Here is an 18,869-nt window from a genome sequence, read left to right on the forward strand (position 1 = left end):
ACAAACTACAGACTAGAAATGCTGTCTGGTCTCCCCGGCAACAGATGCACAGGGTCAACACCGCCAGCCACTCCCTCCCGCCCTCCTGTCCCATGCAATAAATTCAGCCTCTCAGACACTCAGATGGAAGCACAGTTACAGTTTTTGCCATGGTTGCAAGCTACCGAGTCAGCCTTGCTTACATAATTACCTTTGGTAAACAGCCCTGTGCAAATCCAGCGCACATGATAATTTTTTTTTTTTTTTGAGACAGAAAAACACGATATTTGTGAGAAAATCTTGGCCAAGCAGAAATTTGGTATTTTTGCTTTTCAGTGACAGCTACTGAATAAATGAAATGTTCCCACTCTTCACACTCCCCCCGCCCCTCAACCTCTCCCCACCCCCGCCCCCAACCTCTCCTCCAGCTAGACTCACCTGAGGCACAGGGCAGCCTCCAGGATAGGTCACTATTTTGGATACAGAAAACTGCCTGCAAAATCTGGAACAGAATCCCAGGTTTCCAGTTCCTGGCCTGTTGCTAGCACCATCCCCATGTATTTGGGTATCTTAAGTTCATTCTCAAATCCAGTCATAGCCTTATTCCCAGGGCCTCCAGCATTCACTTGCACTTGTATTTGCAGGGTGCTTGGGGAGAAATGAAAGTGGCTGAGACTTCTTTTCTACTCCTTTCTGCTTCCTCCTCTAACACTAGCTGTGGAGGGGGGTGCAAGCCCAGCCCAGCGTCCTCCCCACTTCTCCCACGATCACTGCCCTACAAAACAACGATCCCTGTCCTTTAGAAGTAAGGAGCTACTCAGCTTCTCACTGGATACCTTGAAGTGACAAATCAGGCCAGGCAGAGGCAGGCTGTTGGACAGGGAATAAGGGGGAACGAAAGACCCCCCCCCAACAACGAGTGGGGAGGGGAGAGGAAGCGTGGAGTGGTAACCAGTCTATAATCAACTAGTTAAACTTCCCCGCCAACCTGTTGGGTACTCAGGCTGTAGCAGCCCCGTTCCCTCCTTAAATCTGAGCCTCCTCTTCCAAGTGAATCAGCTATCATTCAAGACACTTCTCTCTGCTGACAGTGAGCACTTTTTTCTGCCCAGCTCTGTCAATCACATGCCTCTGTCACGATGCTCATTTTCACAGTGTTCTGGAGAAAAACCTTAATGGCAACATGCTGCCAGTTCCTTAAGCAGAAATCAAATAGATGCATGATCATAAACATGCAATGAGTTTCCTGAGTCCAGAAAGGGATTTTGCTTCCAATAAAGATTTCCCTCCTTCCTCTCAGCCCACTGCCCCGTTTTCACTGCTCTCCAATTTGCCGATTCTTTTGTCTCCCATCACAAATGCCAGAGGGCCCCACAGCTGTTTGGTCTGTGATGTGATCTGTTTTCTTTTTATACCAAAAGGTCTCGGAGGTTTGCTTTTCTGTTTTCTTGAGGATTTACAACAAAGTCTCCTGTTCCCAATATCCCAAAGACACTGGATTCAGGCAAAATATATGAGAAGAAACCTGCAAACAAAAGTCCCAGGCAAGCATTATGTACAACCTCCCCAGAGACGATCCACAGGCACCCGGGCACCGGTCCTTAGGGAACGCCATCAGTTACAAGAACTCACTTTGCTCCTATTGCTCCAAACCCTGCATGAAAGAGAGATTGTACTCACAGCCGGGGGTCTGTCCTCCCGTTCTACTGCGTGTTCTGTGGCTGGATAACTGCAGTCACTTCTTTCCCGTTGAGATCATTCGCTTCCTAGGGCTGTCACGCCCAGTGGGTCTGCAGTGATTTACCTCACAATGCTTGCTGCCTTTCCCTTGAGCTTCCTCTGCCAACACTGGCCAAGGCACATCTAAAAGCGTATTAAGACATCCGTTCAGCTCACAATGTTTTGTGGCTCCCTAGTCTGCTTGTCACAGCTTCCGAAAGATTTTGGGTCTTTAAATTTTGTTGGAGAGCTCCCTCCTGCAGGCAGAGGACCTGTAACCCTGCCCTGATGGAAGAGTCAGGGAATAATTCACAGATGGGCAGGAGGCTTGCGAATGATGCTCAGACAAGGACGTTTGCATCCTTTCAGCAGTAATGCCAGGAGGAGAGATGAATATGCGTGTTGTAAAGGAAGGGAGGAGGCAGCAGGTTCAAAATCTGTAACAAACTGCCTTTATGGTAACAGGAAAAGGCTCGCGTTGTGGGAAGAGCAGCGACCCAGACGCTCCACCTCCTCGCGCAGAGTCCCGCACAGGGACTGCAGCAGCGCAGACACGGGGACGGCTGAGCTGCCGTTCCTGACGTTTGTAAACCCCCAGTTTGTCTCACAAATCCTCCTATGAACAGAGTCTCTGAAGAGAAGGGGGAAGGGAGAAAAAAGGGAGCGAGACTGTTTCAAATCCAGTCAATGACCGTCAACATCACAGGTGTGTCCTCCAGCCCACTTGTTGAAACAACAGAAAACAACTTTCTAACCGCAGCCATCAGAGAAAGAAGAGGGCTTTCATTTTATTATCGCCCTTGTCCTCATTTCTAAAGCCAGAATGGTTGGTCCTGGAGATGGACAATAACTGTCAACACAAACCTTCTGAGCCCCTCTCTGCCCAAAGACTTGCCCCATTCCACTCAGGGTACTAGTTCCTGAGGGTGATGGGCTGGGATTCTGCATTGGCCATTATTTGGCTTGTTTCCAGGGCAGGAGACGAGCCAGGGACTCTGGCCAGGGTGCTGCAGAGAGATGGAATTCCACCAGGAGACAGTGCCAGTAGAATGATCAGCTAGTTTATCCAAGAGTGGTCACTACTAGGACACTTGGATCACCACTGGAGGACAAGGGGTTGGAACAGAGGTGAATGCGACTCACTTTCTACTCTGAAGAAACTCTTCATCTGGCCCCAAAGGCCAGATGGCAGAAGGGAAATGTAAACTGAGGGCGACAGAAGTACAGAGGAGTGGTTCGTCTTCTCAAAGCTCCTGGGACATTCCCTTCCCATTGGTAGGGAGCACAGGACTGTCAATGAGGACAACACTGATTGCTCCCTGAGCCTGGCATCTATCTGCAAAAGACGGGAATGTCAGAGGCACAGAGGCAACTCTCTTTTATTTTAAATCCTCACCTGAGGATATGTTTTTATTTCTTTTTAGAGCGGAAGGGAGAGAGAGACATCAATGTGAGAGAGAAACACTGATTGGTTGCCTCCCTTATGCACCCAATCGGAAATTGAACCCACAACCTTTTGGTGTACGAGGATGATGCTCCCACCAACTGAGCAACCCGTCCAGGGCAGCTCATTTCCTTTTACTGCTGAAAAAATTCCATTGTATGGATGTATCACAGTTTATCTACTTACCTACTGAAGGACATGTTGGTAGATTTTAAGTTTTGGCAATTTAGAATAAAAACGCTATACCAGCAAACATCTGTGTACAGGTTTTTGTGTGAACATAAGTTTTCATTCATTTGGGCAAACACCAAGGAATAAATACAATTGCTAAATCATATGGTAGGATACTGTTTAGCTTTGTAAGAAACTGTGATATAAGTGTCCCCCTCTTTTCAAAAGTTTACTTTACCCCAACATGTTTTATAGAAGGCCTACATCAGTACATGTTTTCACTAACTACAAGAAATTCAAAGAGGATTTTTCACCTTTACAAAAAAAAAAGGTGAGAAGCGAAAATAGCATTCAGCGTTTGTTTCCAGCAAGACATTACAGAGGTAGCGCACACCCCGAGCAGCAAGGGTGACACCACCAAGCTCCTTTCCCAGGAAACACACTCAGCATCAAGCCGCCATAGCTCTGAGCTGTGTCTATGCTTGCTTAACCTGTGCTTTGTCTCAGTTTATTTTGTCCATTCATTAACGAGCTGTGTTCTCAGGTGGTTGCGTTTTCGCTCTGTGCCATCTTGGCTTGCGAACGGATTCACAGGAAGGCCCCGCTTTCAGACAGTGGGAGAAACCTGTATTGTCTTCCAAAGTGGGTATAACGTTTTGCATTCCCACCGGCTGGTTTTACATTGACCTAATTGCCAAATACTACGGGAACCTTCAGTTCCTACCTGCTATGATTTCTCCGTTGCCCTGACTGGCACTGCCACCATCCCTCCTTCACCACACTTCATTCTCCTTTGGTTTCTGTGACTGACTCCACATTCTCCTACAAGCCCTTGAAGTGTTCTTTCTCGCATTCAAGAGCTTGTCTTCCACTGGTCCCTTAAATGCTGTAGGTCCCTAAGATGCTATCCCTGGTTGTCTTCTCTCCCATCCTCTTCTCTGGATCTCAGTATGGCACCCCCGCCCACCTGCTGCCGCCCACATGCTCCTCTGCTGCCTAGATACAGATTGCTCAAAATCTTCTTTAGCCTCCATCACTTTCTCTGAAGCTCCAAGTTCTTAAACACCCAACCATTTCACAGACATCTTACTTGGGTGTCCCCTACCAACATGTTCACAAGCAAATCCTCATCCTTCTGTCCACACCCATTCCTTCTCCTGTGTCCCCATCTTTCACCTATCTACCTACTTCCCTAATCTGGAATACTCCCGCTCTTTTCATTCCCCTTCCCCGACCCTCCCATTCAATAAACTGCCTAATCCTCCTGATCTGAGGTAGTAAAACAGGAAGATTAAAAATCAAGCTTCGAAGTCAGAGTGCCTGGGCTCAAATCTCAGCTCTACCACTTACTTTGGGCAAATTTCTTAATGACTCTAAACCTGTTTCCTCATGTGTAAAATAGAAAAAATAACAGTTCCTACCTTACTGGGTTGTTGCAAAGCTTGAATGAGATAATATACACCCTATACAGAGCCTGGCACATAGAGTGCTCAGTAAATATAAGCATGATTGTAGGGTTACTGCTTAAATGTTCCATGGTCTGTTCTCCCTTTCCCAGCGGCATTGCCACCGCCTGATTCAGGCTGCCATCATTTCTTAGCTCAGTGGTCGGCAAACTCATTAGTCAACAGAGCCAAATATCAACAGTACAACGATTGAAATTTCTTTTGAGAACCAAATTTTTTAAACTTAAACTATATAGGTAGGTACATTGTTATTAACTTAATTAGGGTACTCCTAAGGCTTAGGAAGAGCCACACTCAAGGGGCCAAAGAGCCGCATGAGGCTTGCGAGCCGCAGTTTGCCAAGCACGATCTTAGCTGAACCATCACAGTGGTCCCCAACTGGATGCTGAAGATATTTCCTGAAATTGCTTGTGATTATCTAAACTTAGAAAATGGAATAACAGAAGTGAAGTAGATTTCAGCTTGCATATGGGTTTTGACCTAGGCAAAAGCAGAAGCCAAGGCAAGACTAATGTCCAGGATTCAGATGCTGCGTGCACTCTGGCTTAAAAGATAACTTTGTACAAGTGAACAGAACCTGGCCAGAGAGCTGTTGGGATTTCTTAAACTTGACTCTCAGAAAGACAGAGCCTTTGAGCCAACAGTGGCTAAATTCTCTCTCTCCTGTCTGGGCCTTAGAGATCCCTGAGGCAGTGAAAGGTAAGTTCCCCTCTTCTGATGGGTCAGCGTAGAAGGAAAGGAGTAATGAGACACAAACTCTCTCCTCCAGCTTGTTTTAAGATGGCGAAGATGGAGAACAGCTAGGTGAGATGCAATGTAGGGGCCATTAACACTGTCCCTATCTGCCAGGCAGTGGTCTGCGGGTGATGATGTCTCGGCCTTTGGTGCCAATTATTTTGCCTTTGTCTATGGACCTCTCTTCCTCTGTATCTCTTGCCAAAGAGCACTTTATGTGAACAGCCTATGCAGGCATTAGGGAGACTGCTCATTCTAGGGCTAAGGTTGCATGGAGAAGCCATTCTGCCATAGTAGTCTCCCTGCCTCAAGTCCTGCCCGCTCCCTTCTCCACTTCAATTTATGGGGTCCCTGATATGACAACACTCTTCACAGTTCAAATGTGACAGTGCTTCTCCTCTGCTTATTGCCCTCAGTGACTCACATTCCTCCAGAACAAAGGCCAGTGGTACATAAATCCATACAGGGTCTGGCCTTGGCCTGTCTCCAACCTCCCACCCACCCTGCACCCTGGCTTGGCCACAAGGATGCCCAGATAACCTTGAAAGCACCATCCTGTCATTTTTGCTTACAAAGTTCTTTAGATCTTTCCCAACTTTTTCTTATCCTTCAAATTTGCTCCACCCTCCAGGTTCCCAAGGTCAAAATCCCAGGTACCCGAGCTCAAACCCCAGCTCATCCACTTATTTTTGAGTGACTTACTTAATGAATCTAGCAAAGGGAAGTCTGGGGTTCACATAGGTATCTATTTACAAGTAAACAACATCAACTGTTACTTGGCACTATACACTATACCTTGTCTTTCAGCATCATTGCTTCCAATATATTCCTCAGAGGGCAGAGGCCTTCTCGTGGGGCTGGAGGAAGCCTATGACCCTTCAGGGAGACACTCACATTCCCCCAGCCACTCACAGATTGCATCCACTTAGCAAGGTCTGCTATGTGATCCTCCAGAAACGGTTGTTTTTAGTCTACTGGACTCAGCTGTCATATCTGTGGTCCCATTTTATTCAGTTTCTCTGCCAATGAAATATTAATATAACCATCTGATACTAGAAATTCTAGATACTATGATGCATGCGATCCCTCCCTCCTACTCCTATTTCCCCTAACCCACATGAGTTTCTGCAATAATTCCTTCTAAAAGCAAGCATGTCTGGGTGAGATGTGATTTGATGGGAGTAGTGTACCTACAAGAGGAGACATCCAGTGGTCTGGAAATGCCAGTACTACGTCAACTCTTTCCACACCACTGTTTGCAGATGACACACACACAGGTTTCCCATCTCAATTCCCTTCCACGACTGGCTGAGGCAGGAGTCGGTAAACACAAGGGGAGGAGAAGGTCTATTTAAACGCTGCCCACAGAGTGCTTCATGACCTTGGGCAGGCTATAGGTCTTCCTTAGGCCTTAATGTCCTCTTCTGTAAAATGGGAATACTAATGGTAGCTACTGACTTCATAGGGGAGCTAAAAAAAATTACCTGTGGGAGTGGATGACAAACACATAGCACACACAGTGCCTGGCACAAAAGAAGCCCTTGGAAAATATTAAGTGTGCATGATGCACATATAAAGTCAAAGGGATGCTAGCGTCTCCAATTAGATTTCCAAATCCTTTCCAACACCTAATACTCCCTACATCTCTGTTTTAGTTCCTACGGCCTGCTCCAGGGATAGCTTGGTCCCTTGACCTTACTCAGCACACAGCATGACACAGCATTTGGCTTCAGCACAGAGCTTTGCTGGGATCAAGTGTCCCTGAAGGGGAGGAGAATTAGGGCATCGAGTAGAGCCAGCCATCGGGGAGGCTCTGCGGCTCTCGCCCCATACTCACGTCATCACACTCCAGCAATCAGATATGTGCATGCACAGTACAGGCCTCAGAATCTGTACTCGGACCTGGCAGGCTCCAACCTCGGGGAGGGTGAGCACGTATGAGGGGGAGGGCAGGCTTCATGGGATGCCCTGCCGGAAGTAATCTCTCCTCCTTCACATTTCGCTACTCCCTAACCCTGGTGATTTCCCAGCTTAAGAATTTCTCTCAAACTGGTTATTGTTCACAATTTAAGCTTCAGTCACAGATTAACCATGAGCAAGTTTGGTCCACTAAATTCTTTTGACAATAATTATACTACATGACAAACAGACCGAACTGTCATCAGCATCAGTTATTGTACATTATTTGGGATTAAAATTTGACTACGTGTTTACAAGGAGACGAGGTGCCTACAGTGAAGGCGGCAGGAAGAGAAATGACACTGACCTTGAATTACGTATTATACACCCAGAATTAGCCCCAGAGACAGTCATTCCCAAGAGTTTTAAACAATCATAAAATAGGTCTCGCAGGGTGTTCTCATTATCATCAGTCAAATTATCTCCACAGTGAAAATATACTTAATTAGTTGGGCTTCGGCAGTCTTCAGGAGACGGGGCCAACCTGAGAAATTACAAAGCATGAGACCCCTCAGTGGAAGAGTCCCAGGTGAAGCCTGCGCCCTCCCTCTTCTGATCAGTCCCTCAGAGCACGAGGATCCTTTCTCTTCAGCAAAGTCTGAGTCTGGATTCGCTGTGGGGCTCTCACTCTTGATTTTGTCTCTTCCTCGCTCTTAGGGGCCTGGCACCCAGACTTGGGGAGAATCCACAGACCTTTTCCTGGGTGGAGATTCCTGTCCTGATGGCCCTTCTCCTGGGGGGTTCTCCCCAAACTCTGGGACGGACAGTACCTTGCGTTCTTCACCTTTGGGCTGACCACCTCTTTGATGACTGTTTATATCTAGCCCAATGTCCAAACAAAGACCATAGTGGAAAGAGGTGATAGAGGAAAAAAAAGGGGAGAGGTAGAGACAGGGGAGAGAGGAACAAAGGAGGAAGAACAACATGGAGAAACAGTAAGCACACAGTCATTGATAAAAAATGGGGGCAAAGGGGACTCAAGTTCAATCCCTCTCAGTTCTCAATTCCCAACCTTTCCCAAATTAGACATGTCCCACCCAGCCCAGTCTCTGCTCATCAGATATTTTGGTTTATGAAAATGTTCTGCAACTAGATAGTGGTGATGCTTGTACACCTTTGTGAATATATTAAAAACCACTAAACTGTATACTTTAAAAGAGTAAATTTTATGGTATGTGTAACAGTTCACTTTTAAAAATGCCCAGTTAAGTGCCAAGGCACTGAAATCAGACAGACAAGGATTTGACTCCAATCTGCCACATGCATTATGCTGTGGAGGAGTCATTTAAGCCTTCCAAGCCTCAGGCTCCTGCTCTGTAAGTAAGATGAAAATAATAAAAGAATTATGTCAAATGGCTATAGTGAGACTCAAACAAGGTAATAAACAAAGTATCTAGCACAGTGTTGGCACACAGAAAAGTACCAATAAACCATCATGGATGTTGAGGTGACAAAAAGAGTCGAAACTGGGTCTCAGCCAACATACCTTTTGACATTCCTGGGATATATTCACTAATGATTTCTACCAGACCTACTAAATGATATAACTATCTATATAATAAGTAACTGTCTATACAACCTCAGGTAAGGAGGTTAACTGCTGAAGTTTGCTGTTCAGTCAAAAGGAGAAGAGCCTGTCTTACAGGAAGAAATATCAATAAGCAGAGAAATGGCTTCCCACCTGCCCCTTTGTCCTTGAGTGTGGGCAAGGGCATTAAAACCAGTACATAGAAGCATAGAACAGACCAAGGAATTTCAGAGGGAAGGCGGGAGGGGCATATGGGGGGAAGGAATGATTAACTGGGGAACTTATATGCATACTAGAGGCCCGATGCACAAAATTCATGCAAGGGGCTCGGCCCTCACAGCCACAGTGGCTTGCCTCAGCCCTTGCAGCCCGGCTTCGTCCAGAAGGTCGTCTGGAAGGATATCTGGAAGGTCGTTTGGCTGTCCGGTCTAATTAGCATATTACGCTTTTATTATTATAGATATGGACACAGACAACAGAGTGGTGAAGACCTGTGGGGTGCAGGTGGAGGTGGTCACAGGGGGCGGAAAACATAAACAAAGGGGACATCTGTAATACTTTCAACAATAAAGGGAAAAAAATATAAACTCTTACTTTCTTGGCTACAAAACACACACACAAAAACAGGGCTTTAGGCCAAAGAAAAGCAAAGCCATCACACCTCTGAAACTGCTCAGCATGCTGGCTCTCACTAGATCAGTGGTTCTCAACCTTCTGTGGTTCTCAACTTTAAATACAGTTCCTCATGTTGTGACCCAACCATACAATTATTTTCATTGCTACTTCATAACTGTAATGTTGCTACTGTTATGAATCGTAATGTAAATATCTGATATGCAGGATGGTCCTAGGCGGCCCCTGTGAAAGGGTCATTCAACCGCCAAAGGGGTTGCAACCCACAGGTTGAGAACCGCTGCACTAGATAATGGCTGTAATAGTGGGTTTCCCACCCCCAAGATCCAACTCTTACCAGATCAACTATTGCCCCTACACCTAAATCAATTAAACTTATTGCTGGAACATACATGTAATCCACCAAATAATGGGTTGTGATAGCATCTTTCTAGTTATCATTCTCAGCAATGCCAACAGTCCCCCCATAAATCAGAAGTTTCCTTAAAAGAAATATTTCTGGGATGGCAGTTCAAAATTTACCCTACAATTACCAAGAACTGAAGGAAGACTGACTGCAGGGGTGCTCCTCTTCCTAGTCCTGGGGCTGCTCAAAGGTGGGGGAGTAAGGCTGGATTTACTATGAGAGAGAAGAGCTCACTATCTGACCGTGACCCCAGGAAGGTCAAGAGGTCGCTTCCTTCACTAAAGGCACTAGCTAGGGGCGTGGCATCGCTGAGAAGTTCGATGGTTTGTTCTGTTGGCTGGAGTTGACAGTAAGAAATGACGCCATGGTATTAGGCTCTTTTGAATTATGGGAGATGACAGGGTTCCAAAATAGCAGAGGTCAGGTGATGACGATTAACCATCAGAGGTTAGATGGATGTATTTACTATAATTGACAGCAAGAGCGGAACGGCAAACGGGGCTCTGACTATTACGGATCTGTGACAAGGGCTGATCAGCCATGGACAGGATGGGTGGGCAATGACTAGGGCAGCCGTGGGCAAACTACGGCCCGCGGGCCGGATCCGGCCCGTTCGGCTGTTCTATCCGGCCCGCGGAGCCGAAAGAGCGGAGGGTTCTCTTGCTCTCCCCTCCGCTCCTTCACCAGCAGCAGTGTTAACATGTATTAGTTCACACAAACACTCCATCCATGCTTTTGTTCCGGCCCTCTGGTCCAGTTTAAGAACCCATTGTGGCCCTCGAGTCAAAAAGTTTGCCCACCCCTGGACTAGGGTGTTACTTGTATAAAAGAGAGAGAGGGCGCTGGAGAGAAGGCTGCTATCAGCTGGCTGAGAAGAGGCTAGGTCCCCCAGGGAAGGACCCTGCAATACCACTGCACAGTTCACATGACAAAGATGTGACCAGTCCTTCTACAAAAGGACCTGCAGCCACTTCCTGGGATCACTGGCACTGGGGAAGGTGGAATGTTGCAGATTCTTCATTTTGGCTGTGGGTATGAGCTGACCCTGACCCCTTGGGACCCAGAATGTGGTTCTCCAGCTGAAACGGAAGCTTAGGGAGTCTAGGTGACAAATGGAGTTGTGACATGTCTGTTTCAGAGTGGGTCTAATGGGCCCGCAGAGACATCTTGTGATGCTTTTGCCAGGCTCCAAGGGTAGCTAGCGTTCAAATAGAAGTACTTAGAAACGAACAGAACCATCACAACGGTTCCCTGAGAAAAAGTCTGGAAACTCTCTCTGTGGGAAAACAAAGACCAGTAAGTGATATTTTTCTTACATCTGTAAAGCAACATAGTATTTTTGTCTCTGGAATAACAGTTGCCAGTCTAAAAAAGTAAAATAAGAAGTAATATGGACTATCAAAAAGGGAAACTAAGCCCGACTGGTGTGGCTCAGTGGTTGAGCGTCAACCCATGAACCAGGAGGTCACGGTTCAATTCCCTGTCAGGCACATGCCTGGGTTGTGGGTGTGATCCTCTGTACTTCCAGTGCAGAAGGCAGCTGATCGATGTTTCTCTCTCACATCAATGTCTGTCTGTCTGTTGTCTGTCTCTCCCATACTCTCTATAAAATCAATTTTTAAAAAACTAAAAAAAAAAAGAACAATGGACAAAGGACCTGAATAGATACTTCTCCAAAGAGGACATACAATCAATACAACGGAAAAGATGCTTAATGTCACTAGTCATCAGAGAAATTAAAAGCACAATGAGATAGCACTTCACGCATGCCAGCATGACTAACATCAATAAATCAACAAACAAGTGCTGGTGAGGATGTGGAGAAAGGGAGCCCCCATCTTCGCACACTCTTGGCGGGAATGCAGACTGGTGCAGCACCCCGGGGAAAACCTTCAGGAGAAGAGAGATGCAGGAGAAGCCTAGAGATTAAGACTGAAGACTTATCAGCCAATTGCTATATATAACCTTCTTTGAAAAAACTTAAAAATGTGAACATCAGAAAAATGTGAAAAATTACTGAATATTTTATGATATTAAAAAGTGATTGCTAATTTCTGAATGTGTGATAAAGATATTGTGGTGGGGTTGTGTGGTTTTTTTTAGAAGGGTGCTTTTAGAGATGCAAACTGAAATATCCATAGATGAAGTGACATGCTTTCTGGGATTTGCACAAAGTAACCTGGGGCGGGGAGGAGGTATTGATAAAATAGATTGTCTGTGCTCTGAAAATTGTTGCAGTTGAGGTACACAGGTTCATTGTACTGCTATTTCTACTTCTGTATGTGTTTGAAATGTTTCATAATAAATGTTTTTAAACGGTCAAGTGGTAAAAGCTAATATGAATAATTGGTATTTTATTACTGATCTAGAGACATTTTAAAAAATACAGTAGGAGATATGTACAAATTATCCAGGCCACAGATAATGGTTAGTACAGTGGTGGGTTCGAAGACCCACAGTAACTCTGAGACACACATTTTACACACACACACACACACACACACGCCCCCCCCCCCCCCCCCAAGTCAGCCTGACGGAGAAGCCTCTGGAGACAAGGCCTACTGGATCAGCCACATTCCTTAAAGAATTCCCAGACATGTGTCTTTCTGCAGGTCAGGGCCACACAGGGAACGGTCACAGCAGCCTCTCTCCACGAGCGCATTCCACCCCTGAGACCGAGCAGGGCCACTTTGCGAGTCACGCTCACAGCAGCACACATTCCTCCCAGTAGCACCTGCATTCCCGGGGATGTAGCTTCCATGCTGCATTACAGAGAAAGGGCAGCTGGGGAAACACAAAAGGGAGAAAGCAGCCCCACCCGGGCGCCAGGTGGAACCCAGTAACCACGATGGCGGGAATGATAAGAAAGCAAATGCTGACTGAGCTTTTCACGCTGGGTCATGTGCTGTGCTAAGGTCTCCATTTAATCCTCTTGACAACACAAGGGGTTGGCCCCATGATGACCCACGTTTCATAAATCAGAGAGAGGTCAGGCCTCTTCATCGGACCTGCACTGCTAGCAAGTGGCCGGGCCAGGATGGGAACCCAGCTGTCAAATCCCAGGCACCTGCGCTGAGCTGCCGTGTGAGGCTGCGCCCTGACGCCAGGAAGGCATCGGCTTTCCATGTTAGGTCAAGCACAGGCCAGGTTCTATGGTGTTCTTTCAGAATAAATGTATTTTTGACTTAAATTTGATCTCCCCACAGTCTGTGGAGCAAGGCCCTCTGGTACTGGTCACGCTGCCAGGGGTTCTCTGCAGAGCTTCCCAGTGAAATGGAAAAAGGGATCCATCCGTGCACTGTCCTGGCACAAGGCAGGAGCTCAGCCAGGCCACCATGCATGCATCACGGTCCACATTTATCCATGAAACCAAAAGCACAAACTCCTATCTTTGTATTGATCATTCTGCACTTGCTGGTATGTATGTATGTTTTAAATGCTTGTTTGTTTTAATCTCATTGTCAGCTGTCAAAATATAGTGGCTGCAAAAATATGCAAGAAGACTATGGTAGCACATTTTTTCTTTGTTTTTTAATCCTCACCTGAGGATATGATTTTATTGATTTGAGAGATAGATACAAAGACAGAAAGAGAGAGAGAGATGAGAAAGAAAAATCAATCAGTTGCCTCGCATATGTGACCTGACCAGGGATCAAACCCACAATCTAGGTCTGTGCCCTGACCAGGGACATTAGGGGGCACAATTCTCCCATCTCCTAAATCAAGATGCCTTTAGACATCATGAAGGAATTCAAATGTTATTACTTACACTAAAATCTCCCTATATAAAATCCTAATATGCAAATAGACAGAACAACAGAACAACCGAACAACAGGTCACGATGCCATGAGCTGACCACCAGGGGGCGTGTGCGGAACATGGTGGGCACCGGCAGCAGGTGGCAGAGCATGGAACATGGCGGGTGTTGGCTGTGGTGAGATGGTGGAGCAGGTGAGCGGGGCGCCAGACCAAGGCAGGGCATCAGTTGCTGTCATCAAGGCAAGCCTCTGGTGGTTACTGAAAATTCTTTGTTCCTGTGCGCAACAGTCCTGCCTGGTGCTCGCACCGGCTGCCAGCGCTGGCCCCCCCAGGGCTTCTCCACCTCCTCCTGCTCCTGAGGGGCAATCAAGGCAGCAGCCGGCACTCACACCCGCTGCTGGCACAGGCCCCAATCGCTCCACGCCATCAGCGGGTGCGAGCAGGGCAGGAGTCGTCAGTGCATGAGAGCAGCGGGAGCAGGACTGCTGGCAGAGAGGGGACTGTGGTGGGAGGGGCCAGGTGGGGGCACGGAGGATGGGCTGAGACCCACCTCTGTGCCCACCAGAGCCTCGCGGCCCACAGTTCCTTTCAAGGTGCACGAATTCATGCACTGGGCCCCTAGTTAATTATAAGAAAGTTTTAAATATATATTTAGTTTTAATGAATTTGATTAAGGCAGCGATTGGGGAACCTTACTCTTGTTTAAGACTTTCAATGCTTTCTTCTCTTTTCCCTAAAGAAGCTATATGCTCTACTTAGCTGAACGAGGAGTCCAGAGAGTCCTGCTAATGATTTGCCAGGTTCTTGCAAAGGCTTCTATTTCCACCCGCCAAGTGAGCAGCATCACCTTGCAAAACCAGGTAGGAGGGGTGGGAAGGGGGAACCTTCCTCAGGCATTCGTGCCACGAGTCCCTAATGTTTTGGGCAGGTCTGAATGGACTAGCTGCTTCCTCCCAACGTCCACACACTTCATCACATTACCGATTTCTACTTTCTGCACAGTCAACGCCATTGGAATTACTTCGTTTGTGAATGTATTTACTTGTGTATTGTTTGCATCAGTCACCCCATCCCATGGGAGCTCCAAGGCAGCAGGAGCCTTTGCCATGTGCACCACTCTATCCCCAAGCCTGGAACAGCCCCTGGGCACAGTACCAGTTATAAATATCTGTTGAATGAATAAATGAGCGAATGAGTGAATGAATGAATTGGGCATGAGATGTCTAATTAAAAATGTAAAAATAGGCCCTGGCCAGTGTGGCTCAGCTGGTTGGGTGTTGTCCCCTGCACCTAAGGTTGCGGGTTTAATTCCCAGTCAGGGCACATGCCCAGGTTGAGGGATCGATCCAGGTGGGGGGCATGAAGGAGGCAGCTGATCCGTGTTTCACTTTCACATTGATGTTTCTCTCTCTCCCTCTCCCTTCCTCTCTCTTTAATAAATCAATAACAAAATAAAACTATATCCCTTTCCCAGAGCTATTTTTAAAAAGAATGTAAAAATGGGATCTAAAGATTGTTCTAAATAAACAATTGCCCTATCCACCAATAAATACTTTACAAAATCACTGGTTAGGAAAAAGAATAAGCCAGAACTCTTCATTCCTCCCCTCTTCCCCCTCTGAAGTGGAAACATAAACTTTATTTATTTTTTAACCTATGCTATCTTTCAAGTTCAGAAAAGAACTGTCCATAAGACATGATTTAAATTCTTTTCTTGGCAAAAGCAACAACCACAGAGTAATTATAGGCTTCACACCTAACAGAATCGTAAATTAATTGAAAAGCTTTGTACTTCCTACAGCTCACCTGTCCTCTGACTGTCAGCAAGATCCGTTAAGAACGACAACATGATATTAGCTCAGTGGTTAGAAACAAATGCTTCAAGTCAGTCATAAAACTGTCTAATCATCTTTGAAAGTTAAACCCTTCTACAGCAGAGACACCTGTGGCTGCATTGTTAATACTGTGACTTGGTGTAGGAAAAAGCCTGCCTCTCATCTGGGGAATTAATTCTTCTAGGGCAGTGGCCGGCAAACTCATCAGTCAGCAGAGCCAAATAGCAACAGTACAACGGCTGAAATGTCTTTTGAGAGCCACATTTTTTAAACTTAAACTACATAGGTAGGTACATGGTTATTAACTTAATTAGGGTACTTCTAAGGCTTAGGAAGAGCCACACTCAAGGGGCCAAAGGGCCGCATGTGGCTCGCGAGCCGCAGTTTGCCAACCACGGTTCTAGGGCTTCAGTTTGTAATGGAACACAATGAGCAGGCCTTCAGCTAACAGTACCCCCATATTCTGGGAATGCAGGTGCATTTCAAAACTCATCTTGGGAAGACATAGCTTCAAACTATACATGTATATACTGGATTTCAGGAAAGCAAATTTTATTATTTATTGGCACCAAGTGCTCTCTGGTATTCACACACACACACACACACTCCTACCTTCCCAGGTCACTGAAACGGCAACACAGAGAACCTGGCTTACCCCACAGCCCCACCAGGCCGAGCTCAGTGGAAGACAGGGAGAGAGGCCTGCTTTTTGGACAGCACAGTGATCATGGAGAGAAGCCTTTCCCCTTCTCGTGGTTGTTAGTGGCAAGAGGGCTCTTGTACCTGCAGGAAGGGGAGCGCAGCATTGTTCCTCAGCTGGACATCTGCTTGGCCAGCAGACTTGCTAACTTTTCCCTTTCACTCGGGCAGAGGAAAAGAGCTGAAAATGGTCCAGAAATGACCACAGGGTGAAGAAAGAACCAGCCGCCCCTCAAATTCCAGATTCCGATTCCTGAGACATACAGAAGCGGTCCGGCAGAGTAAATACCAGGAGGCAGGGAACACTCCAGGAGGCGGGGCACTTCAGGACTACCTCTCTCATTAGGCTGCTGTAAGGTGTCAAGTATACAGAATAGTGCAGCCGTGGGCAAACTACGGCCCGCGGGCCGGATCCGGCCCGTTTGAAATGAATAAAACTAAAAAAAAAAAAAAAAAAAAAAAAAGACCGTACCCTTTTATGTAATGATGTTTACTTTGAATTTATATTAGTTCACACAAACACTCCATCCATGCTTTTGTTCCAGCCCTCCGGTCCAGTTTAAGAACCCATTGTGGCCCTCGTGTCAAAAAGTTTGCCCACCCCTGGAATAGTGCCTGACCCTTAAGTGCTGTAAGTGCCAGATGTGACATTATTGTACACAAAGCCCAGATTTTATACAGTGAGTGACATGACTTTGGGCAAGTCCCTAATCTCTGTGGGCCTCAGTTGGTAACAGTGAAAATAATAATATTTACTTCTCAGGGTTGTATGTGTTAAGAGCCTTGTACTCTGCTTTTTACGAGGATGGTTCTGAAAGCGAAGAAGGAAGCCCTGGCCCCTCTCAAAGCAAAGGCTTTGAAGGCAAAGGAAGCAGTGCTGAAAGGCATCCACAGCCACACAAAAAATAGGCTCAGAAGGCAAATAAATATCCTCGGAAGAGCACCCCAGGAGAAACAAGCTCGACCACTGTGCCCCCATCAAGTTCCCCCGACTCTGAGTCAGCCATGAAGATGGAAGACAGCAATACACTTGTTCACTGTGGAGGTCAAGGTCAACAAGCACCAGACCAAACCGGCTGTGAAGAAGCTCTATGACATTGAGGGGGCCGAGGTCAACACCCCGATCAGGCCTGATGGAAAGAAGAAGGCGTAAGTTTGACTGGCAGCTGACTATGATGCTTTGGATTTGCCAACAAAATTGGGATCATCTACACTGAGTCCAGCTGCCTAATTCTAAATACAAAAAATTTTACTCTGTTAAAAAATAAAGTCTTGCTCTAACCGGTTTGGCTCAGTGGATAGAGCATTGGCCTGCAGACTGAAGGGTCCCAGGTTTGATTCCGGTCAAGAGCATGTACCTTGGTTGCAGGCATATCCTCAGTAGGGGGTGTGCAGGAGGCAGCTGATTGATGTTTCTCTCTCATCAATGTTTCTAACTCTCTATCCCTCTCCCTTCCTCTCTGTAAAAATCAATAAAATATATAATAAAATAAAATAAAGTCTTGTACTTTGTAATATTTTAATACAGTGTACACTTTCAATACATTCATTCATTCATTCATTCACTGGATGATCTTTGAATAGCTAGTAAATGCCAGGCTATAGTAACAGCAACACAGATATGCTTCTTGCCCTCATGGACTTTAAAATCTAGTCCAGCACTGAACAAACAACTAAGTAAATTTAAGTATGATATTAGGGGTTAGTTTAGTGGGCTCTGGCAACATATGTCTGAGGGAATAAACCTAGCCTGGGAGATCAGGGACATGCTCTTTAAGGAAGCAGAATTTCAGCTGACACATGATGGGTGAATAGAATGGGCCAGACTTTAAAGTACTTCAGGTGGAATAGCAGCAATGAGCAAGGCCCAGCGTCCAGAATGAATGTAGCACATCCATTTAGTGCGGACAGATGACAAAAAGCAAAGGGAGAGTGTTATAGTTAATTTTATGTGTCAACTTGGCTGGGCCACAAGGTGCACATTTATTTAATCATTATTTGGGGTTTTTCTGAGGTTGTTTTTAGATGAGACTAACATTTTAATTAGTGGACTTTGAGTAAAGCAAATTGCCCTCCATAATGTGGGTGGGTCTCATCTAATCAACTGAAGGCTGAGGTAAAAGAAAAAAACCAGCCTGCCCCATGCAAGACAGAATTCTCCAGCAGACTGCCTTCAGACTGGAACTGAAATATCAGCTCTCCTGGATCTCCAGCCCACTGGTCCACCCTGAAGAATCTGGACCTGGCACCCTCCATAATCACATGAACCAATTCCTTATAATAAACCTCTCTCTACACACACACACATACATACACACACGCACACACACACGCACACACGCACACACACACACCATTGACATTTCTCTCTGGCGAACCCTGGATAATACAGGGAGTAAAGAGAAATGACGTGGTGGTGTGTGTGGAGGCCACCCAAAGGCTCAGCAATCCCAGAGGGTAAATCATGGGATGTGAGGGCAAGGAAGATATATGGGGCAATGGGAGGGCATTTTAGAAGAAGTCCCATGACCCGAT

General features: G+C 46.2%; 1 protein-coding gene across 3 annotated transcripts in view; it reads right to left on the bottom strand.

Annotated features, from left to right (window-relative positions):
• ANKRD6 (ankyrin repeat domain 6) overlaps positions 1 to 18,869 on the bottom strand; it is a 156,077-nt gene that overhangs the window by 58,671 nt on the left and 78,537 nt on the right. The window contains exon 1 of one of the 3 annotated variants that reach the window (XM_036317723.1): positions 1,660 to 2,252. The exons of the other annotated variants lie outside the window; for them this stretch is intronic. The gene's annotated coding sequence lies outside the window, so the exon portion shown is untranslated. Of the gene's footprint in view, positions 1 to 1,659; positions 2,253 to 18,869 lie in introns of those variants that run through there. 3 annotated transcript variants of the gene reach the window in all.

The sequence above is a fragment of the Myotis myotis genome, unplaced genomic scaffold, assembly GCF_014108235.1.
Source record: "Myotis myotis isolate mMyoMyo1 unplaced genomic scaffold, mMyoMyo1.p scaffold_m19_p_7, whole genome shotgun sequence".
Lineage (NCBI taxonomy): Eukaryota > Metazoa > Chordata > Mammalia > Chiroptera > Vespertilionidae > Myotis > Myotis myotis.